The following is a 25,083-nucleotide window of genomic DNA, read 5'->3' as shown; positions in this document are numbered from 1 at the left end:
GCCTCTGATCTGGAGGACTCACTAAACACAAACGCTTCGTAAATTATATTTGAGTTTTGGAGTGTGCCCCTGACCTAAACCCCCCCCCCCCCCCCAAAAAAAACCCAGCTGATTTTCAAAAATTTAATTGTGCCGTCTGGTTTGCTTAATTTATATATTATTTTATTAATATTTTACTTTTGATACTTAGGTATAAAACGAAATAATTTTAGACTTTTACTGAAGTGGTATTTTACTGACTTTCACTTTTACTTGAGTCATTTTCTATTAAGGTATCTTAACATTTACTCCAGTATGAGAATGGAGACCGTTTTCCACCAGTGGTGCGAGGTAGCAGAACGTGGATGGAAATGAGATGTTTTGACTATTTACACGGTAGTTCATCTGATATGTTGATAATTATACCATGCCGTTCTGTGCTTGTTCTATTTCTGTAATTAACATATCAGCTTACACTTCATTTACAGGTCGTTGGCAATTTGGCAGAATTAATGACAGCAATGTAAGAAGTGGGCTGTAGATCAACGTGTTGCCCGTTTCCCAGGCTAACAAGGCAGATCAATGTGTTGCCCGTTTCCCAGGCAGAACAATGTGTTGCCCGTTTCCCAGGCAGAACAATGTGTTGCCCGTTTCCCAGGCTAACAAGGCAGATCAATGTGTTGCCCGTTTCCCAGGCTAACAAGGCAGATCAATGTGTTGCCCGTTTCCCAGGCTAACAAGGCAGATCAATGTATTGCCCGTTTCCCAGGCTAACAAGGCAGATCAATGTGTTGCCCGTTTCCCAGGCTAACAAGGCAGATCAATGTGTTGCCCGTTTCCCAGGCTAACAAGGCAGATCAATGTGTTGCCCGTTTCCCAGGCTAACGAGGCAGAACAAGTGGTAGACAGTTCTTATTGTCATTCAGCAGGATTCTCAAACATAGTTCTCTAAAACAGATGGAACAGAGAAAGAGAAGGCCAGGTGTGAGTCAGAAGAGCCCTGGGTGGGATTTGAACCCATGCTGACTGGTATGTGTGTACCGGGGTCAGCGGCTCTAGAAGGGAACCCATGCTGACTGGTATGTGTGTACCGGGGTCAGCGGCTCTAGAAGGGAACCCATGCTGACTGGTATGTGTGTACCGGGGTCAGCGGCTCTAGAAGGGAACCCATGCTGACTGGTATGTGTGTACCGGGGTCAGCGGCTCTAGAAGGGAACCCATGCTGACTGGTATGTGTGTACCGGGGTCAGCGGCTCTAGAAGGGAACCCATGCTGACTGGTATGATGTGTGTACCGGGGTCAGCGGCTCTAGAAGGGAACCCATGCTGACTGGTATGATGTGTGTACCGGGGTCAGCGGCTCTAGAAGGGAACCCATGCTGACTGGTATGATGTGTGTACCGGGGTCAGCGGCTCTAGAAGGGAACCCATGCTGACTGGTATGATGTGTGTACCGGGGTCAGCGGCTCTAGAAGGGAACCCATGCTGACTGGTATGATGTGTGTACCGGGGTCAGCGGCTCTAGAAGGGAACCCATGCTGACTGGTATGATGTGTGTACCGGGGTCAGCGGCTCTAGAAGGGAACCCATGCTGACTGGTATGATGTGTGTACCGGGGTCAGCGGCTCTAGAAGGGAACCCATGCTGACTGGTATGTGTGTACCGGGGTCAGCGGCTCTAGAAGGGAACCCATGCTGACTGGTATGTGTGTACCGGGGTCAGCGGCTCTAGAAGGGAACCCATGCTGACTGGTATGATGTGTGTACCGGGGTCAGCGGCTCTAGAAGGGAACCCATGCTGACTGGTATGATGTGTGTACCGGGGTCAGCGGCTCTAGAAGGGAACCCATGCTGACTGGTATGTGTGTACCGGGGTCAGCGGCTCTAGAAGGGAACCCATGCTGACTGGTATGTGTGTACCGGGGTCAGCGGCTCTAGAAGGGAACCCATGCTGACTGGTATGTGTGTACCGGGGTCAGCGGCTCTAGAAGCAGGGCACAGCATGTACAGTGACAATAACAATGTAAAACTAGACTACACAGCATGTACAGTGTCAATGTAAAGCTAGACCACACAGCATGCATAGTGTTAATAACAACGTAAAGCTAGATTACACAGCATGTACAATGTCAATAACAATGTAAAGCTAGATTACACAGCATGTACAATGTCAATAACAATGTACAGCTAGACCACACAGCATGTACAATGTCAATGTAAAGCTAGACCACACAGCAGGACACAGCATGTACAGTGTTAATAACAACATAAAGCTAGACTACACAGCGTGTACAGTGTTAATAACAACATAAAGCTAGACTACACAGCATGTACAGTGTTAATAACAACATAAAGCTAGACCACACAGCAGGACACAGCATGTACAGTGGTAATAACAACGTAAAGCTAGACTTCACAGCATGTACAGTGTTAATGTAAAGCTAGACTTCACAGCATGTACAGTGTTAATAACAACATAAAGCTAGACCACACAGCAGGACACAGCATGTACAGTGGTAATAACAATGTAAAGCTAGACTTCACAGCATGTACAGTGTTAATAACAACATAAAGCTAGACTACACAGCATGTACAGTGTTAATGTAAAGCTAGACTACACAGCATGTACAGTGTTAATAACAACATAAAGCTAGACTACACAGCGTGTACAGTGTTAATAACAACATAAAGCTAGACTACACAGCAGGACACAGCATGTACAGTGTCAATAACAACGTAAAGCTAGACTACACAGCAGGACACAGCATGTACAGTGTCAATAACAACGTAAAGCTAGACTACACAGCGTGTACAGTGTCTTCAAAAAGTATTCAGACCCCTTGACTTACTCTACATTTTGTTGTGTTACAGCCTGAATTTAAAATGGATTAAATTGAGATGTTGTGTCACTGGTCTACACACAATACCCCATATAATGACCAAGAATCATGTTTCAACAACTGTTTACAAAATAATTTTACGTTAAAAGCCGAAATGTCTTGAGTCAATAAGTATTTTAGCCCCTTTGTTGTGGCCAAAATACATTCAGGAGTAAAACACTCACAATAAGCTTCATGGACTAACTGTGCGCAATAGTGGTGTTTACAATTATCTTTAAGGTGCCTGTCGAGCAGTGCATTTCAAACACAGATTCAACCACAAAGACCAGGGAGGTTTTCCAATGCCTCGCAAAGAAGGGCACCTATTGGTAGATGGGTTAACAAACAAAACAGACATTGAATATGCCTTTGAACATGGTGAATTTATTAATTACACTTTGGATGGTGTATCAATACACCCAGTCACTACAATGCTACAGACGTCCTTCCTAACTCAGTTGCCGGAGAGGAAGGAAACCGCTCAGGGATTTTACCATGAGGTCAATGGTGACTTTAAAACAGTTACAGAGTTTAATGGCTGTGATGGGAGACAACTGAGGATGGATCAACAACATTGTAGTTACTCCACAATAATAACCTAAATGACAGTGAAAAGAAGTTAGCCTGTACAGAATACAAATATTCCAAAACATGTATCCTGTTTGAAACAAGGCAGTAAAGTAATACTGCAAATAGAAAGTGTTAAGTTTGGGGCAAACACAACACATCCCTGAGTACCACTTCATATGCTCAAGCATGGTGGTGGCTGCATCATGTTATGGGTATGCTTGTCATCGGCAAGGACTAAGGACATTACAAATAAACTGTATAGAGCTAACCAGCTTCAAAATCCTGGAGGAAAACCTGGTTGTCTGCTTTCCACCAGACACTGGGAGATGAATTCACCTTTCAGCAGGTCAATAACCTACAACACAAGGCCACATCTACACTGGGAGATGAATTCACCTTTCAGCAGGACAATAACCTTCAACACGGCCAACTCTACACTGGGAGATGAATTCACCTTTCAGCAGGACAATAACCTACAACACAAGGCCACATCTACACTGGAGATGAATTCACCTTTCAGCAGGACAATAACCTTCAACACGGCCAACTCTACACTGGGAGATGAATTCACCTTTCAGCAGGACAATAACCTACAACAAGGCCACATCTACACTGGGAGATGAATTCACCTTTCAGCAGGTCAATAACCTACAACACAAGGCCACATCTACACTGGGAGATGAATTCACCTTTCAGCAGGTCAATAACCTACAACAAGGCCACATCTACACTGGGAGATTAATTCACCTTTCAGCAGGACAATAACCTTCAACACAAGGCCACATCTACACTGGGAGATGAATTCACCTTTCAGCAGGTCAATAACCTTCAACACAAGGCCACATCTACACTGGGAGATGAATTCACCTTTCAGCAGGACAATAACCTACAACACAAGGCCACATCTACACTGGGAGATGAATTCACCTTTCAGCAGGACAATAACCTACAACACAAGGCCACATCTACACTGGGAGATGAATTCACCTTTCAGCAGGTCAATAACCTAAAACACAAGGCCACATCTACACTGGGAGATGAATTCACCTTTCAGCAGGTCAATAACCTAAAACACAAGGCCACATCTACACTGGAGTTGCTTACCAAGATGACATTGGATGTTCCTCAGTGGCCAAGTTACAGTTTTGACATAACTTGGCTTGAAAATACATGACAAGACTTGAAAACAGCTGTCAACAATGATCAACCACCAACTAAACAAACTTTTTTCTTTTGAAAAACTAATTATGTGCAAATATTTGACAATCCAGGTGTGCAAAGCGTTTAGAGACTCACCCAGCTCTTACCACTAGACATGTAAAACACATCAGTTCTTACCCCAGAGACCACGAGCTCTCCTCCCAGGTTCTGGACCTCTGCTTTCACCTTACTACAGATGTTGAGCTGGTGGCAGTACAGAGCAATACGCTGCAGGTAGGCCAACAGGTCCTGCTTACAGGCTGAGTCTGGACACTGGAGAGACAGAGAGACAGAGAGACAGAGAGACAGAGAGAGAGAGAGAGAGAGAGAGAGAGAGAGAGAGAGAGAGAGAGAGAGAGAGAGAGTTAGACTAGGACATACAGGCAGTCTGGACACTGGAGAGACCGAGAGAGAGAGAGATGGGGTTAGACTAGGACATACAGGCAGTCTGGACACTGGAGAGACCGAGAGAGAGAGAGATGGGGTTAGACTAGGACATAGAGGCAGTCTGGACACTGGAGAGAGACAGAGAGAGAGAGATGGTGTTAGACTAGGACATACAGGCTGAGTCTGGACACTGGAGAGACCGAGAGAGAGAGAGATGGGGTTAGACTAGGACATACAGGCAGTCTGGACACTGGAGAGAGAGAGAGAGAGAGGGGGGTTAAACTAGGACATACAGGCAGAGTCTGGACACTGGAGAGAGAGAGAGAGAGGGGGGTTAGACTAGGACATACAGGCAGTCTGGACACTGGAGAGAGAGAGAGAGAGGGGGGGGTTAAACTAGGACATACAGGCAGAGTCTGGACACTGGAGAGAGAGAGAGAGAGGGGGGTTAGACTAGGACATACAGGCAGAGTCTGGACACTGGAGAGAGAGAGAGAGAGAGAGGGGTTAAACTAGGACATACTGGCAGAGTCTGGACACTGGAGAGAGAGAGAGAGGGGTTAAACTAGGACATACAGGCAGAGTCTGGACACTGGAGAGACCGAGAGACCGACACACAGACACACAGACACACAGACACACAGACAACAGACAAGACAGACAGACAGACAGACAGACAGACAGACAGACAGACAGACAGACAGACAGACAGACAGACAGACAGACAGACAGACAGACAGACAGACAGACAGACAGACAGACAGACAGACAGACAGACAGACGGAGAGAGAGAGAGAGAGAGAGGGGGGTTAAACTAGAACATACAGGCAGAGTCTGGACACTGGAGAGAGAGAGGGGGTTAAACTAGGACATACGGGCAGAGTCTGGACACTGGAGAGAGAGTGTGTGTGTGTGTGTGTGTGCCCAACCACAGCCAGTCTTCCATGACCTTTCAGGACACACACACAGGAAATGCCAATTCACCATATTACAGTTACTGACACAGCAGCATTTTAATGTGTACAGCAAGCCTGGTGGGGAGGGGTCAGGCCTGGTGGGGAGGGGTCAGGCCTGGTGGGGGGGGGGGTCAGGCCTGGTGGGGGGGGGTCAGGCCTGGTGGGGAGGGGTCAGGCCTGGTGGGGAGGGGTCAGGCCTGGTGGGGAGGGGTCAGGCCTGGTGGGGAGGGGTCAGGCCTGGTGGGGAGGGTCAGGCCTGGTGGGGAGGGGTCAGGCCTGGTGGGGAGGGGTCAGGCCTGGTGGGGAGGGGTCAGGCCTGGTGGGGAGGGGTCAGGCCTGGTGGGGAGGGGTCAGGCCTGGTGGGGAGGGGTCAGGCCTGGTGGGGAGGTGTCAGGCCTGGTGGGGAGTGTCAGGCCTGGTGGGGAGGGTCAGGCCTGGTGGGGAGGGGTCAGGCCTGGTGGGGAGGGGTCAGGCCTGGTGGGGAGGGGTCAGGCCTGGTGGGGAGGGGTCAGGCCTGGTGGGGAGGGGTCAGGCCTGGTGGGGAGGGGTCAGGCCTGGTGGGGAGGGGTCAGGCCTGGTGGGGAGGGGTCAGGCCTGGTGGGGAGGGGTCAGGCCTGGTGGGGAGGGTCAGGCCTGGTGGGGAGGCTCAGGCCTGGTGGGGAGGCTCAGGCCTGGTGGGGAGGGGTCAGGCCTGGTGGGGAGGGGTCAGGCCTGGTGGGGAGGGGTCAGGCCTGGTGGGGAGGGGTCAGGCCTGGTGGGGAGGGGTCAGGCCTGGTGGGGAGGGGTCAGGCCTGGTGGGGAGGGGTCAGGCCTGGTGGGGAGGGGTCAGGCCTGGTGGGGAGGGTCAGGCCTGGTGGGGAGGCTCAGGCCTGGTGGGGAGGCTCAGGCCTGGTGGGGAGGGGTCAGGCCTGGTGGGGAGGGGTCAGGCCTGGTGGGGAGGGGTCAGGCCTGGTGGGGAGGGGTCAGGCCTGGTGGGGAGGGGTCAGGCCTGGTGGGGAGTGTCAGGCCTGGTGGGGAGTGTCAGGCCTGGTGGGGAGTGTCAGGCCTGGTGGGGAGTGTCAGGCCTGGTGGGGGGGGTCAGGCCTGTTGGTCAGGCCTGGTGGGGAGGGTCAGACCTGGTGGTCAGGCCTGGTGGGGAGGGTCAGGCCTGGTGGAATAGAAAAGGCTATATTTTCCTGGTTTGGTGTGTACCAGCCACTGCCTGTCAACAGAGTTAATGGATACCCGCCCAGTCATCAGATCTCCCAGAGAACCCAGAGAGAGGGCCTGAGAGTGTGTGAGTACTTATATGTGTGTGTGTGTGTGTGTGTGTGTGTGTGTGTGTGTGTGTGTGTGTGTGTGTGTGAGTACTTATATGTGTGTGTGTGTGTGTGTGTGTGTGTGTGTGTGTGTGTGTGTGTGTGCATGACACTGATTAAGTCTGATGTGCTGCGGGAGCCACTGTCTTTTGATGTAAGCCTGGCCGTGAAGTCTGGACAGCCCAAACATACTGCTCTGTTACCCACGCATAGATATAACACACTAATTGGTATGTGGGGGTGAAACACAGTATGATGAAGACTCACTACATCTACAGGGGTGAAACACAGTATGATGAGGATGTACTACATCTACAGGGGTGAAACACAGTATGATGAGGATGTACTACATCTACAGGGGTGAAACACAGTATGATGAAGACTCACTACATCTACAGGGGTGAAACACAGTATGATGAAGACTCTCTACATCTACAGGGGTGAAACACAGTATGATGAAGACTCACTACATCTACAGGGGTGAAACACAGTATGATGAAGACTCACTACATCTACAGGGGTGAAACACAGTATGATGAGGATGTACTACATCTACAGGGGTGAAACACAGTATGATGAAGACTCTCTACATCTACAGGGGTGAAACACAGTATGATGAAGACTCACTACATCTACAGGGGTGAAACACAGTATGATGAAGACTCACTACATCTACAATGAACACTGGCCATGGCTGCACTATGGGTCCCGGTCAACAGTAGTGTAGTATATAGGTAACAGGGTACTATATGGGACATAACCTATGACATCGGGGGCATCGTCGCTGTCACTCAAACTGTGTCTAAAACGGGCTTAACAGCTCATCTGACATGCTCATCTACAACATGCTGTTATAGACCAGTCACTGAGCAATACCACTAAACATGCTGTTATAGACCAGTCACTGAGCAATACCACTAAACATGCTGTCATAGGCCAGTCACTGAGCAATACCACTAAACATGCTGTCATAGGCCAGTCACTGAGCAATACCACTAAACATGCTGTTATAGACCAGTCACTGAGGGGGGGGGGGGGGGGCATCGTCGCTGTCACTCAAACTGTGTCTAAAACGGGCTTAACAGCTCATCTGATGCTTAATGGAGCTCGAAGCGCTAATGCCCATGGTCAAAAAGGGGTGCACCCATATAGGGAATGGGGCGCCATTAGGGACATGGAGGTGGGAGGTTCAGGAGAGCAATGTTTCTGTGTCGACACAGTATTTAACTATCTAACTCAGGCCTACAACACATTGTTACAATGTTATTTAATGTTAAAAATCCAATGTTTGTCAAAAAAAAAAGAGGCAGTCTTGTATAACATTCCATTATCACTGTTGCCAAGATAATCCAACCACTTGACAGGTGTGGCATTTCAAGAAGCTGATTAAACGGCATTATCATTACACAGGTGCACCTTGTGTCGGGACAAAAAGAGGCAGTTTCGTCACACAACACCACAGATGTATACAATTTTGAGGGACATGCAATTGGCATACTGTCTGCAGGAATATCCACCAGAGTTGTTGCCAGAGAATTGAATGTTCATTTCTCTACCATAAGCCGCCTCCAACCACACAACACGTGTAACCACGCCAGCCCAGGACCCCCACACCACCTGTGGGATCGTCTGAAGGAGTGCTGTGGCACATTTAGGTCTGAAATAAAGCCCTTTTGTGTGTGTTGTGTGGGGAGGGGGGGGCGCCTCAATCTGATTGACCGGTAAATAAATTGGGAGGTGTGTATTTTCATTAGACGCCATTGCTTCTTATTTAACACTTGTCAGACAGAGCTGCTGCTGCACCTCGTTGCTGCTGGAGTAAAACATGCTTTCATAGGCCAGTCACTGAGCAATAATACTAAACATGCTGTTATAGACCAGTCACTGAGCAATACCACTAAACATGCTGTTATAGGCCAGTCACTGAGCAATAATACTAAACATGCTGTCATAGGCCAGTCACTGAGCAATACCACTAAACATGCTGTTATAGACCAGTCACTGAGCAATAATACTAAACATGCTGTTATAGACCAGTCACTGAGCAATAATACTAAACATGCTGTCATAGGCCAGTCACTGAGCAATACCACTAAACATGCTGTCATAGGCCAGTCACTGAGCAATACCACTAAACATGCTGTTATAGACCAGTCACTGAGCAATACCACTAAACATGCTGTTATAGACCAGTCACTGAGCAATAATACTAAACATGCTGTTATAGGCCAGTCACTGAGCAATACCACTAAACATGCTGTTATAGGCCAGTCACTGAGCAATAATACTAAACATGCTGTTATAGACCAGTCACTGAGCAATACCACTAAACATGCTGTTATAGGCCAGTCACTGAGCAATACCACTAAACATGCTGTCATAGGCCAGTCACTGAGCAATACTACTAAACATGCTGTTATAGACCAGTCACTGAGCAATAATACTAAACATGCTGTCATAGGCCAGTCACTGAGCAATACCACTAAACATGCTGTTATAGACCAGTCACTGAGCAATACTACTAAACATGCTGTCATAGACCAGTAACTGAGCAATAATACTAAACATGCTGTCATAGGCCAGTCACTGAGCAATACCACTAAACATGCTGTCATAGGCCAGTCACTGAGCAATACCACTAAACATGCTGTTATAGACCAGTCACTGAGCAATAATACTAAACATGCTGTTATAGGCCAGTCACTGAGCAATACTACTAAACATGCTGTTATAGGCCAGTCACTGAGCAATACCACTAAACATGCTGTTATAGGCCAGTCACTGAGCAATACTACTAAACACAATCCATTAAAATAAAATTTAAAAAGCTACAATGTTTATTTCTAAACTGATAATTGAAGCCTCCCATTAGCCCTTCAGGGGCATAAAACATCTAGCTGATTCTAAGTCGAGATCATTTAATATAAATGCTGAGTGAGTAGAATAAGAGGTGGCAGGTTAATAGTGCTTAGTATATTAATGTATTTATTCATACTCATATGTATAAGTGAGTTGTTTAACTAAAAAGTAATCCAAGAGGCATGAAGTGTGGTTACATTATTTTATTTTTTTAAATACCCTATTAGGCACCCGGCAAGACACCCTATAAGGCACCCGGCAAGACACCCTATAAGGCACCCCATAAGGCACGCTATAAGGCACCCGGCAAGACACCCGGCAAGACACCCTATAAGGCACCCGGCAAGACACCCTATAAGGCACCCGGCAAGACACCCTATAAGGCACCCGGCAAGACACCCTATAAGGCACCCGGCAAGACACCCTATAAGGCACCCGGCAAGACACCCTATAAGGCACCCGGCAAGACACCCTATAAGGCACCCGGCAAGACACCCTATAAGGCACCCGGCAAGACACCCTATAAGGCACCCGGCAAGACACCCTATAAGGCACCCGGCAAGACACCCTATAAGGCACCCGGCAAGACACCCTATAAGGCACCCCATAAGGCACGCTATAAGGCACCCGGCAAGACACCCGGCAAGACACCCTATAAGGCACCCGGCAAGACACCCTATAAGGCACCCGGCAAGACACCCTATAAGGCACCCCATAAGGCACCCCATAAGGCACCCCATAAGGCACGCCATAAGGCACCCCATAAGGCACCCGGCAAGGCACCCGGCAAGACACCCTATAAGGCACCCGGCAAGACACCCTATAAGGCACCCGGCAAGACACCCTATAAGGCACCCGGCAAGACACCCTATAAGGCACCCGGCAAGACACCCTATAAGGCACCCGGCAAGACACCCTATAAGGCACCCGGCAAGACACCCTATAAGGCACCCGGCAAGACACCCTATAAGGCACCCGGCAAGACACCCTATAAGGCACCCGGCAAGACACCCGGCAAGACACCCGGCAAGACACCCGGCAAGACACCCGGCAAGACACCCGGCAAGACACCCGGCAAGACACCCGGCAAGACACCCGGCAAGACACCCGGCAAGACACCCGGCAAGACACCCGGCAAGACACCCGGCAAGACACCCGGCAAGACACCCGGCAAGACATAGGCCTTTGAGCCAAGCCTGAGAAAAATAATATACATATTAAAATAATGATTGTGTCGGTACACAATTCATAGCCTACAGCATATTACACATGGGGGGGGGGTACCAAATAAATAATAATAACAACTTGTCTTTGGTCCATAATTGGTCTAACCTATAAGGGGATTACTAGAATTAGTTTGAGTGTGGATTGTATTATTATGCATAGTGGATGGACTGGTTACCTTCTGCTACATTACAAATCCACCTCTACGCAGACGACACCATTCTGTATACTTCCGGCCCTTCTTTGGACACTGTGTTAACAACCCTCCAGGCAAGCTTCAATGCCATACAACTCTCCTTCCGTGGCCTCCAATTGCTCTTAAATACAAGTAAAACTAAATGCATGCTCTTCAACCGATCGCTACCTGCACCTACCCGCCTGTCCAACATCACTACTCTGGACGGCTCTGACTTAGAATACATGGACAACTACAAATACTTAGGTGTCTGGTTAGACTGTAAACTCTCCTTCCAGACCCATATCAAACATCTCCAATCCAAAGTTAAATCTAGAATTGGCTTCCTATTTCGCAACAAAGCATCCTTCACTCATGCTGCCAAACATACCCTTGTAAAACTGACCATCCTACCAATCCTCGACTTTGGCGATGTCATTTACAAAATAGCCTCCAATACCCTACTCAACAAATTGGATGCAGTCTATCACAGTGCAATCCGTTTTATCACCAAAGCCCCATATACTACCCACCATTGCGACCTGTACGCTCTCGTTGGCTGGCCCTCGCTTCATACTCGTCGCCAAACCCACTGGCTCCATGTCATCTACAAGACCCTGCTAGGTAAAGTCCCCCCTTATCTCAGCTCGCTGGTCACCATAGCATCTCCCACCTGTGGCACACGGGCCAGCAGGTATATCTCTCTAGTCACCCCCAAAACCAATTCTTTCTTTGGCCGCCTCTCCTTCCAGTTCTCTGCTGCCAATGACTGGAACGAACTACAAAAATCTCTGAAACTGGAAACACTTATCTCCCTCACTAGCTTTAAGCACCAGCTGTCAGAGCAGCTCACAGATTACTGCACCTGTACATAGCCCACCTATAATTTAGCCCAAACAACTACCTCTTTCCCAACTGTATTTAATTTTAATTAATTTATTTATTTTGCTCCTTTGCACCCCATTATTTTTTTATTTCTACTTTGCACATTCTTCCATTGCAAAACTACCATTCCAGTATTTTACTTGCTATATTGTATTTACTTTGCCACCATGGCCTTTTTGCCTTTACCTCCCTTCTCACCTCATTTTCTCACATTGTATATAGACTTGTTTATACTGTATTATTGACTGTATGTCTGTTTTACTCCATGTGTAACTCTGTGTCGTTGTATCTGTCGAACTGCTTTGCTTTATCTTGGCCAGGTCGCAATTGTAAATGAGAACTTGTTCTCAACTGGCCTACCTGGTTAAATAAAGGTAAAATAAAAATAAATAAATAAAAATGATCTATCCATGAGTCTGGGAGAGAACGTATAGGCCTGGGCTATGCTGTTGGTTCATTGACTGTGTGGTGGTGGGGGGGGGGCTATGCTGTTGGTTCATTGACTGTGTGGTGGTGGGGGGGGCTATGCTGTTGGTTCATTGACTGTGTGGTGGGGGGGGGGGCTATGCTGTTGGTTCATTGACTGTGTGGTGGGGGGGGGGCTATGCTGTTGGTTCATTGACTGTGTGGTGGGGGGGGGGCTATGCTGTTGGTTCATTGACTGTGTGGTGGTGGGGGGGGCTATGCTGTTGGTTCATTGACTGTGTGGTGGTGGGGGGGGCTATGCTGTTGGTTCATTGACTGTGTGGTGGTGGGGGGGGGCTATGCTGTTGGTTCATTGACTGTGTGGTGGGGGGGGGGCTATGCTGTTGGTTCATTGACTGTGTGGTGGTGGGGGGCTATGCTGTTGGTTCATTGACTGTGTGGTGGGGGGGGACGACTATGCTGTCGGTTCATTGACTGTGCAGGGCGGTTTACAGAGCCTACAATTATAATGAATTTGTATTTAATTTGGAATAGTCTCGTAAACAGGGCGTTTTATTTTAATAATGAATAGGGTAACACTATTACCTTTAGCTACAGAAATCCACCACCGTGACGTTTCAATGTCCTCCTCTCTCTCCTTCATTCCTTTACCGGCACGCAGAGAGAGGGGCTGTCAATTTAATGAAATACATTTTGTCATGATAAAACATGTTACTATCGATGTTCCCGAACAGACTTAATTTGGTTTTGCAAAATTAAGCACTGGGTAGCTACAGGAACAAGGTTGGATAGCACAAGACATACAGAGTACTTGGTAGCTACAGGAACAAGGTTGGATAGCCCAAGGCATACAGAGTACTGGGTAGCTACAGGAACAAGGTTGGATAGCCCAAGGCATACAGAGTACTGGGTAGCTACAGGAACAAGGTTGGATAGCCCAAGGCATACAGAGTACTGGGTAGCTACAGGAACAGGGTTGGATAGCCCAAGGCAAACACTGGGTAGCTGCAGGAACAGGGTTGGATAGCCCAAGGCATACAGAGTACTGGGTAGCTACAGGAACAGGGTTGGATAGCCCAAGGCATACAGAGTACTGGGTAGCTACAGGAACAAGGTTGGATAGCCCAAGGCATACAGAGTACTGGGTAGCTACAGGAACAAGGTTGGACAGCCCAAGGCATACAGAGTACTGGGTAGCTACAGGAACAGGGTTGGATAGCGCAAGGCATACAGAGTACTGGGTAGCTACAGGAACAGGGTTGGATAGCCCAAGGCAAACACTGGGTAGCTGCAGGAACAGGGTTGGAGAGCCCAAGGCATACAGAGTACTGGGTAGCTACAAGAACAAGGTTGGATAGCCCAAGGCATACAGAGTACTGGGTAGCTACAGGAACATGGTCATGACCTCCATTCGCTATTCGAGTGCATATGGAACACATGTATTTTCCCCCCTGCCCGACTTCCTGCCTCCATTTCATAAGGGGTCATTCTCACTTGAAACTAATTGTACATATTTGTAAAGTCAATATTGAATTGAGAAGTACAAACATGATCACTTGAGAGAACAGGGTGTGCAGTAAACAGGGCTTTCTCAAATCATCAATAGCCTACAGTCACATCATGCTGCCTATATACAGGGCTTTCTCAAATCATCAATAGCCTACAGTCACATCATGATACCTATATACAGGGCTTTCTCAAATCATCAATAGCCTACAGTCACATCATGCTACCTATAAACAGGGCTTTCTCAAATAATCAATAGCCTACAGTCACATCATGCTGCCTATAAACAGGGTTTCGGAAAGTATTCAGACCCCTTGACTTGTTCCATATTTCGTTAACTTTCCTCAATCTACACACAATACCCCATAATGACATCACAATACCCCATAATGATACCCCGTTCCTCTTTCCTTTGATCCGGACTAGTTTCCCAGTCCTTGCCGCTGAAAAACATCCCCACAGCATGATGCTGCCAGCACTATTCTTCACAGTAGGGATGGTGCCAGGTTTCTTCCAGATGTGACAGTTGGCATTCAGTCCAAATACTTCAATCTTGATTTCATTAGTCCAGATAATCTTGTTACTCATTGTCTGAGAGTCTTTAGGTGCCTTTTGGCAGACTCAAAGCAGGCTGTCATGTGACTTTTACTGAGGAGTGAATTCCGCCTGGCTACTCTTACATGAAGGCCTGATTGGTGGAGTGCTGCAGAGATGGTTGTCCTTCTGGAAGGTTCCCCCATCTTCACAGAGGAACTCTGGAGCTCAGTGTGGCCGGGCGGCCAGCTCTAGGAAGAGTCTTGGTGGTTCTAAACTTCTTCCATTTCAGAATAATGGAGGTTGGGGACCTTCAATGCTGCTGACATTTTTTGATACACTTCCCCCAGACACAATCGTGTTTTTATTTCTCTGACATGTCAACTGTAGGACCTTATATAGACAGGTCTGTGGCTTTCTAAATCATGTACAATCAAATTGATTTACCACAGGTGGACTCCAATCAAGTTGTAGAAACAACTCAAGGATGATCAATGGAAACAGGATCTGTTTTTTATTTTTTTAATAAATTTGCAAAAATGTCTAAAAACCTGTTTTCGCTTTAGTTATTATGGAGTACTGTGTGTAGATTGGTGGGGAAAAAGGTTGTAAATGTTTCCTAATGAACTGTATGTTCTGATTTCTAAGAAATTCTAAGGCTTCTGTCATTCACAAGTCAAGTTGCCAAATAACTATAGATCATATAGGACCCGTTTCAAATGATCACGATTACATAAGTCACTTTATACACGCACTGGCTCCAGAACGGGAAAAATATCCTATCTATTTTATTCAGATCAATTCAGTTATATTCTTCTAACTACAAAGTAATGGCAGGGGACTTCTAAACGTATCTAGTCTGCTAAATGAAGAAGCCTACAGCCTAATGGAATGGCCCATAACCAGACAACATACAGCAGGACATTCTGTTCTTCTTCTAAAGAGCTTGTAGGCCTGGAGATACTAAACGGTGCCCCATTCACAGCCCTATAACGGTGCCCCATTCACAGCCCTATAACGGTGCCCCATTCACAGCCCTATAACGGTGCCCCATTCACAGCCCTATAACGGTGCCCCATTCACAGCCCTATAACGGTGCCCCATTCACAGCCCTATAACGGTGCCCCATTCACAGCCCTATAACGGTGCCACATGCACAGCCCTATAACGGTGCCACATTTACAGCCCTATAACGGTGCCCCATTCACAGCCCTATAACGGTGCCCCATTCACAGCCCTATAACGGTGCCCCATTCACAGCACTATAATGGTGCCCCATTCACAGCCCTATAACGGTGCCACATTCACAGCCCTATAACGGTGCCACATTCTCCTAATGGAAACCCTGGTGTGTGGGGCAGGCAGGTGTGTGGGGCAGGCAGGTGTGTGGGGCAGTCACAGGGCAGGCAGGTGTGTGGGGCAGTCACAGGGCAGGTAGGTGTGTGGGGCAGGCAGGTGTGTGGGGCAGTCACAGGGCAGGCAGGTGTGTGGGGCAGTCACAGGGCAGGCAGGTGTGTGGGGCAGTCACAGGGCAGGCAGGTGTGTGGGGCAGGCAGGTGTGTGGGGCAGTCACAGGGCAGGCAGTCACAGGGCAGGGAAGTGTGTGGGATATTTATGGACCACATGGTGACTCACCCACTTACAAGATAAATCTCAATTACATTTTTATTTTTTTTTGACCAGCACGGCTCAGCTTGAATTCTTATAAGGTGCCACATGTAGAGGGGGAAAGAAGGAGAGAGAGAAAAGAGGGGGAGGGAAAGAAGGAGAGAGAAAGAGAAGGAGAGAGAGAGAAGAGAGCTGGAGAGAGAGGAAAGAGAGAGAGAGAGAGTGAGGAGACAGGAGAGAGAGAGGAGAAGGAGAGAGGAGAGGAGAGGAGAGGGAGGAGAGAGGAGAGACGGAGAGAGAGAGACGGAGAGAGAGAGAGAAAGAGAGAGACGAGAGAGAGAGAGAGAGAGAGAGAGAGAGAGAGAGAGAGAGAGAGAGAGAGGAGAGAGAATAGGGAGAGAGAAGAGAGAGAAGAGAGAGAGAGAAGAGAGAGAAGAGAGGAGATAGAAGAGAGGAGAGCTGGAGAGGGAGGAGAGAGAAGAGAAGGAGAGGGAGAAAAGAGGGGGAGGGAAGGAAGGAGAGAGAGAGAGAGAAGAGAGGAGAGGAGAGAGAGAAGTAATAGAGAACTGTAAATTGTTAATGAACTGCAGTACAGACCTTTGTACTGGGTCTGACTTAACAACCCCAGCTCATCGCTCCCTCCACTACTCCAGAGTACTTTACACTTTAATAAGGTTCTGGTAGAATGTGTTTTGCTGATTTCATACCCCGTACGAAACCCAGAACCTGACCTCAGCCCCACTCCACCCTGCTATGGAATCACTGATATACATGCTAGAGACAACAACCTCAGAAGTGTACTAGCACGCTGGAGAGAGACACTGCCAAGCATGTGTTTCTCTGTGTCTCTATGTACCATACTGTTAATATAGAGATACATAACGGTGTCTCACCATACTGTTAATATAGAGATACATAACGGTGTCTCACCATACTGTTAATATAGAGATACATAACGGTGTCTCACCATACTGTTAATATAGAGATACATAACGGTGTCTCACCATACTGTTAATATAGAGATACATAACGGTGTCTCACCATACTGTTAATATAGAGATACATAACGGTGTCTCACCATACTGTTAATATAGAGATACATAACGGTGTCTCACCATACTGTTAATATAGAGATACATAACGGTGTCTCACCATACTGTTAATATAGAGATACATAACGGTGTCTCACCATACTGTTAATATAGAGATACATAACGGTGTCTCACCATACTGTTAATATAGAGATACATAACGGTGTCTCACCATACTGTTAATATAGAGATACATAACGGTGTCTCACCATACTGTTAATATAGAGATACAGAACAGTGTCTCACCATACTGTTAATATAGAGATACATAACGGTGTCTCACCATACTGTTAATATAGAGATACAGAACATAACGGTGTCTCACCATACTGTTAATATAGAGATACATAACGGTGTCTCACCATACTGTTAATATAGAGATACATAACGGTGTCTCACCATACTGTTAATATAGAGATACATAACGGTGTCTCACCATACTGTTAATATAGAGATACAGAACATAACGGTGTCTCACCATACTGTTAATATAGAGATACAGAACATAACGGTGTCTCACCATACTGTTAATATAGAGATACATAACGGTGTCTCACCATACTGTTAATATAGAGATACATAACGGTGTCTCACCATACTGTTAATATAGAGATACATAACGGTGTCTCACCATACTGTTAATATAGAGATACATAACGGTGTCTCACCATACTGTTAATATAGAGATACATAACGGTGTCTCACCATACTGTTAATATAGAGATACATAACGGTGTCTCACCATACTGTTAATATAGAGATACATAACGGTGTCTCACCATACTGTTAATATAGAGATACATAACGGTGTCTCACCATACTGTTAATATAGAGATACATAACGGTGTCTCACCATACTGTTAATATAGAGATACATAACGGTGTCTCACCATACTGTTAATATAGAGATACAGAACAGTGTCTCACCATACTGTTAATATAGAGATACAGAACATAACAGTGTCTCACCATACTGTTAATATAGAGATACAGAACATAACGGTGTCTCACCATACTGTTAATATAGAGATACATAACGGTGTCTCACCATACTGTTAATATAGAGATACATAACGGTGTCTCACCATACTGTTAATATAGAGATACATAACGGTGTCTCACCATACTGTTAATATAGAGATACATAACGGTGTCTCACCATACTGTTAATATAGAGATACATAACGGTGTCTCACCATACTGTTAATATAGAGATACAGAACAGTGTCTCACCATACTGTTAATATAGAGATACAGAACATAACAGTGTCTCACCATACTGTTAATATAGAGATACAGAACATAACGGTGTCTCACCATACTGTTAATATAGAGATACAGAACATAACGGTGTCTCACCATACTGTTAATATAGAGATACATAACGGTGTCTCACCATACTGTTAATATAGAGATACATAACGGTGTCTCACCATACTGTTAATATAGAGATACATAACGGTGTCTCACCATACTGTTAATATAGAGATACATAACGGTGTCTCACCATACTGTTAATATAGAGATACATAACGGTGTCTCACCATACTGTTAATATAGAGATACATAACGGTGTCTCACCATACTGTTAATATAGAGATACAGAACAGTGTCTCACCATACTGTTAATATAGAGATACAGAACATAACAGTGTCTCACCATACTGTTAATATAGAGATACAGAACATAACGGTGTCTCACCATACTGTTAATATAGAGATACATAACGGTGTCTCACCATACTGTTAATATAGAGATACATAACGGTGTCTCACCATACTGTTAATATAGAGATACATAACGGTGTCTCACCATACTGTTAATATAGAGATACATAACGGTGTCTCACCATACTGTTAATATAGAGATACATAACGGTGTCTCACCATACTGTTAATATAGAGATACATAACGGTGTCTCACCATACTGTTAATATAGAGATACATAACGGTGTCTCACCATACTGTTAATATAGAGATACAGAACATAACGGTGTCTCACCATACTGTTAATATAGAGATACATAACGGTGTCTCACCATACTGTTAATATAGAGATACATAACGGTGTCTCACCATACTGTTAATATAGAACGGTGTCTCACCATACTGTTAATATAGAGATACATAACGGTGTCTCACCATACTGTTAATATAGAGATACATAACGGTGTCTCACCATACTGTTAATATAGAGATACATAACGGTGTCTCACCATACTGTTAATATAGAGATACATAACGGTGTCTCACCATACTGTTAATATAGAGATACATAACGGTGTCTCACCATACTGTTAATATAGAGATACATAACGGTGTCTCACCATACTGTTAATATAGAGATACATAACGGTGTCTCACCATACTGTTAATATAGAGATACATAACGGTGTCTCACCATACTGTTAATATAGAGATACATAACGGTGTCTCACCATACTGTTAATATAGAGATACATAACGGTGTCTCACCATACTGTTAATATAGAGATACATAACGGTGTCTCACCATACTGTTAATATAGAGATACATAACGGTGTCTCACCATACTGTTAATATAGAGATACATAACGGTGTCTCACCATACTGTTAATATAGAGATACATAACGGTGTCTCACCATACTGTTAATATAGAGATACATAACGGTGTCTCACCATACTGTTAATATAGAGATACATAACGGTGTCTCACCATACTGTTAATATAGAGATACATAACGGTGTCTCACCATACTGTTAATATAGAGATACATAACGGTGTCTCACCATACTGTTAATATAGAGATACATAACGGTGTCTCACCATACTGTTAATATAGAGATACATAACGGTGTCTCACCATACTGTTAATATAGAGATACATAACGGTGTCTCACCATACTGTTAATATAGAGATACATAACGGTGTCTCACCATACTGTAATATAAGCTAAGTCACATACTGTAATAGAGATACATAACGGTGTCTCACCATACTGTTAATATAGAGATACATAACGGTGTCTCACCATACTGTTAATATAGAGATACATAACGGTGTCTCACCATACTGTTAATATAGAGATACAGAACATAACGGTGTCTCACCATACTGTTAATATAGAGATACATAACGGTGTCTCACCATGTTCCTAACAGTTACTCTCGATACTGTAAACAACTGTTAATAGTCATGCTACTGTAAATGACCCATACGGTTACTCTCGATACTGTAAACAACTGTTAATAGTCATGCTACTGTAAATGATCCATACGGTTACTCTCGACACTGTAAACAACTGTTAATAGTCATGCTACTGTAAATGACCCATACGGTTACTCTCGACACTGTAAACAACTTAATAGTCATGCTACTGTAAATGATCCAAACCGTTACTCTAGATACAGTAAACTACTGTTAATAGTCATGCTACTGTAAATGACCCATACGGTTACTCTCGATACTGTAAACAACTGTTAATAGTCATGCTACTGTAAATGATCCAAACCGTTACTCTAGATACAGTAAACTACTGTTAATAGTCATGCTACTGTAAATGATCCAAACCGTTACTCTAGATACAGTAAACTACTGTTAATAGTTATGCTAATGTGTACACAGCTAGGTCCGTCCAACCTGACTGTAGTGTGTTATCTCCAGTCTCTCCCTCATCAAGACGGCAGCCTAAATATAGTACCAACATGTAAATAAATTAGCACCCTTCTCCACCTGGTAATTACCCGGCTAATTAAACACCTGCATTCTTAATGGGCTCAGATCTCTGAAGATACAAGCTTTCCTCATTACTCCCCTTTCCCTCCATCTAACTACTCCCAACCCACTGCCCTCCATCTAACTACTCCCAACCCACTGCCCTCCATCTAACTACTCCCAACCCACTGCCCTCCATCTAACTACTCCCAACCCACTGCCCTCCATCTAACTACTCCCAACCCACTGCCCTCCATCTAACTACTCCCAACCCACTGCCCTCCATCTAACTACTCCCAACCCACTGCCCTCCATCTAACTACTCCCAACCCACTGCCCTCCATCTAACTACTCCCAACCCACTGCCCTCCATCTAACTACTCCCAACCCACTGCCCTCCATCTAACTACTCCCAACCCACTGCCCTCCATCTAACTACTCCCAACCCACTGCCCTCCATCTAACTACTCCCAACCCACTGCCCTCCATCTAACTACTCCCAACCCACTGCCCTCCATCTAACTACTCCCAACCCACTGTCCTCCATCTAACTACTCCCAACCCACTGTCCTCCATCTAACTACTCCCAACCCACTGTCCTCCATCTAACTACTCCCAACCCACTGCCCTCCATCTAACTACTCCCAACCCACTGCCCTCCATCTAACTACTCCCAACCCACTGCCCTCCATCTAACTACTCCCAACCCACTGCCCTCCATCTAACTACTCCCAACCCACTGCCCTCCATCTAATTACTCCCAACCCACTGCCCTCCATCTAACTACTCCCAACCCACTGCCCTCCATCTAACTACTCCCAACCCACTGCCCTCCATCTAACTACTCCCCAACCCACTGCCCTCCATCTAACTACTCCCAACCCACTGCCCTCCATCTAACTACTCCCAACCCACTGCTCTCTATCTCATCTCTCTCCAATCCCCACTTTCCACCCACAACCCTCTGGGTAAGGCTGGGCGTTCGCCCGGTTGGGTAAGGCTGGGCGTTCGCCCGGTTGGGTAAGGCTGGGCGTTCGCCCGGTTGGGTAAGGCTGGGCGTTCGCCCGGTTGGGTAAGGCTGGGCGTTCGCCCGGTTGGGTAAGGCTGGGCGTTCGCCCGGTTGGGTAAGGCTGGGCGTTCGCCCGGTTGGGTAAGGCTGGGCGTTCGCCCGGTTGGGTAAGGCTGGGCGTTCGCCCGGTTGGGTAAGGCTGGGCGTTCGCCCGGTTGGGTAAGGCTGGGCGTTCGCCCGGTTGGGTAAGGCTGGGCGTTCGCCCGGTTGGGTAAGGCTGGGCGTTCGCCCGGTTGGGTAAGGCTGAGCGTTCACCTGGTTTAGCCTGGTTGGATAAGGTTCAGCGTTCACCTGGTTGGATAAGGCTGAGCGTTCACCTGGTTGGATAAGGCTGAGCGTTCACCTGGTTGGATAAGGCTGAGCGTTCACCTGGTTGGATAAGGCTGAGCGTTCACCTGGTTGGATAAGGCTGAGCGTTCACCTGGTTGGATAAGGCTGAGCGTTCACCTGGTTGGATAAGGCTGAGCGTTCACCTGGTTGGATAAGGCTGAGCGTTCACCTGGTTGGATAAGGCTGAGCGTTCACCTGGTTGGATAAGGCTGAGCGTTCACCTGGTTTAGCCTGGATGGATAAGGCTGAGCGTTCACCTGGTTTAGCCTGGTTGGATAAGGCTGAGCGTTCACCTGGTTTAGCCTGGATGGATAAGGCTGAGCGTTCACCTGGTTTAGCCTGGTTGGATAAGGCTGAGCGTTCACCTGGTTTAGCCTGGTTGGATAAGGCTGAGCGTTCACCTGGTTTAGCCTGGTTGGATAAGGCTGAGCGTTCACCTGGTTTAGCCCGGTTGGATAAGGCTGAGCGTTCACCTGGTTGGATAAGGCTGAGCGTTCACCTGGTTTAACACACACAAACATGCGCACAGACTGACGGGCGCACATACACTCCTGTATGGTGCCCATCTGCTGTCTTTGAAGGATACAATTGTATTCATTAAAATTAATAAGCCACGTCGGGGCAAAGGCTATAAAACCCATGCCCCCCCCCCCCCCCACCTTCCTCCACTCTGTTCTGGATCAGACCATCGGCTGGTAGCAGGCGTGCTGTATTACTTGGTGATAGACATGGCAGGCATCTCCTCCTAGAGTGTTACATGGGAGATCTAAGAGCTGCTTAAATACACAGGAGGTGGGCTGCTCATTATAACATTATGAGGCAGAGATCCTCACAGGGAATAGGGCTCGGGTCAACAGCCGTAGTGTCTAACACAGGAGGTGGGCTGCTCATTATAACATTATGAGGCAGAGATCCTCACAGGGAATAGGGCTCGGGTCAACAGCCGTAGTGTCTAACACAGGAGGTGGGCTGCTCATTATAACATTATGAGGCAGAGATCCTCACAGGGAATAGGGCTCGGGTCAACAGCCGTAGTGTCTAACACAGGAGGTGGGCTGCTCATTATAACATTATGAGGCAGAGATCCTCACAGGGAATAGGGCTCGGGTCAACAGCCGTAGTGTCTAACACAGGAGGTGGGCTGCTCATTATAACATTATGAGGCAGAGATCCTCACAGGGAATAGGGCTCGGGTCAACAGCCGTAGTGTCTAACACAGGAGGTGGGCTGCTCATTATAACATTATGAGGCAGAGATCCTCACAGGGAATAGGGCTCGGGTCAACAGCCGTAGTGTCTAACACAGGAGGTGGGCTGCTCATTATAACATTATGAGGCAGAGATCCTCACAGGGAATAGGGCTCGGGTCAACAGCCGTAGTGTCTAACACAGGAGGTGGGCTGCTCATTATAACATTATGAGGCAGAGATCCTCACAGGGAATAGGGCTCGGGTCAACAGCCGTAGTGTCTAACACAGGAGGTGGGCTGCTCATTATAACATTATGAGGCAGAGATCCTCACAGGGAATAGGGCTCGGGTCAACAGCCGTAGTGTCTAACACAGGAGGTGGGCTGCTCATTATAACATTATGAGGCAGAGATCCTCACAGGGAATAGGGCTCGGGTCAACAGCCGTAGTGTCTAACACAGGAGGTGGGCTGCTCATTATAACATTATGAGGCAGAGATCCTCACAGGGAATAGGGCTCGGGTCAACAGCCGTAGTGTCTAACACAGGAGGTGGGCTGCTCATTATAACATTATGAGGCAGAGATCCTCACAGGGAATAGGGCTCGGGTCAACAGCCGTAGTGTCTAACACAGGAGGTGGGCTGCTCATTATAACATTATGAGGCAGAGATCCTCACAGGGAATAGGGCTCGGGTCAACAGCCGTAGTGTCTAACACAGGAGGTGGGCTGCTCATTATAACATTATGAGGCAGAGATCCTCACAGGGAATAGGGCTCGGGTCAACAGCCGTAGTGTCTAACACAGGAGGTGGGCTGCTCATTATAACATTATGAGGCAGAGATCCTCACAGGGAATAGGGCTCGGGTCAACAGTCGTGCCATATATAGGGAATAGGGCTCTGGTCAACAGTCATGCACTATATAGGGAATAGGGCTCTGGTCAGAAGTAGTGCACTATATATGGAATAGGGCTCTGGTCAACAGTCGTGCCCTATTTAGGGAATAGGGCTCTGGTCAACAGTCGTGCCATATATAGGGAATAGGGCTCTGGTCAACAACTTCCGCGACGCATATAAGGCCCTGCCCCGCCCCCCTTTCGGAAAAGCTGACCACGACTCCATTTTGTTGATCCCTGCCTACAGACAGAAACTAAAACAAGAGGCTCCCACGCTGAGGTCTGTCCAACGCTGGTCCGACCAAGCAGACTCCACACTCCAAAACTG

The 25,083-nt window shown here is 46.9% G+C and overlaps 1 pseudogene across 1 annotated transcript in view; it reads right to left on the bottom strand.

Annotated features, from left to right (window-relative positions):
* The window catches only part of LOC109910219 (catenin alpha-1-like), a 248,566-nt pseudogene that overhangs the window by 14,062 nt on the left and 209,421 nt on the right, over positions 1 to 25,083 (bottom strand). The window contains exon 17 of the transcript XR_004204173.1: positions 4,765 to 4,899. The product of XR_004204173.1 is annotated as a catenin alpha-1-like (transcript). The remainder of the gene's footprint in view (positions 1 to 4,764; positions 4,900 to 25,083) is intronic.

Source organism: Oncorhynchus kisutch, linkage group LG19, assembly GCF_002021735.2.
Source record: "Oncorhynchus kisutch isolate 150728-3 linkage group LG19, Okis_V2, whole genome shotgun sequence".
Lineage (NCBI taxonomy): Eukaryota > Metazoa > Chordata > Actinopteri > Salmoniformes > Salmonidae > Oncorhynchus > Oncorhynchus kisutch.
The sequence above is the reverse complement of the archived record's forward strand: the minus strand, read 5'-3'. Positions and strand labels throughout refer to the sequence as shown.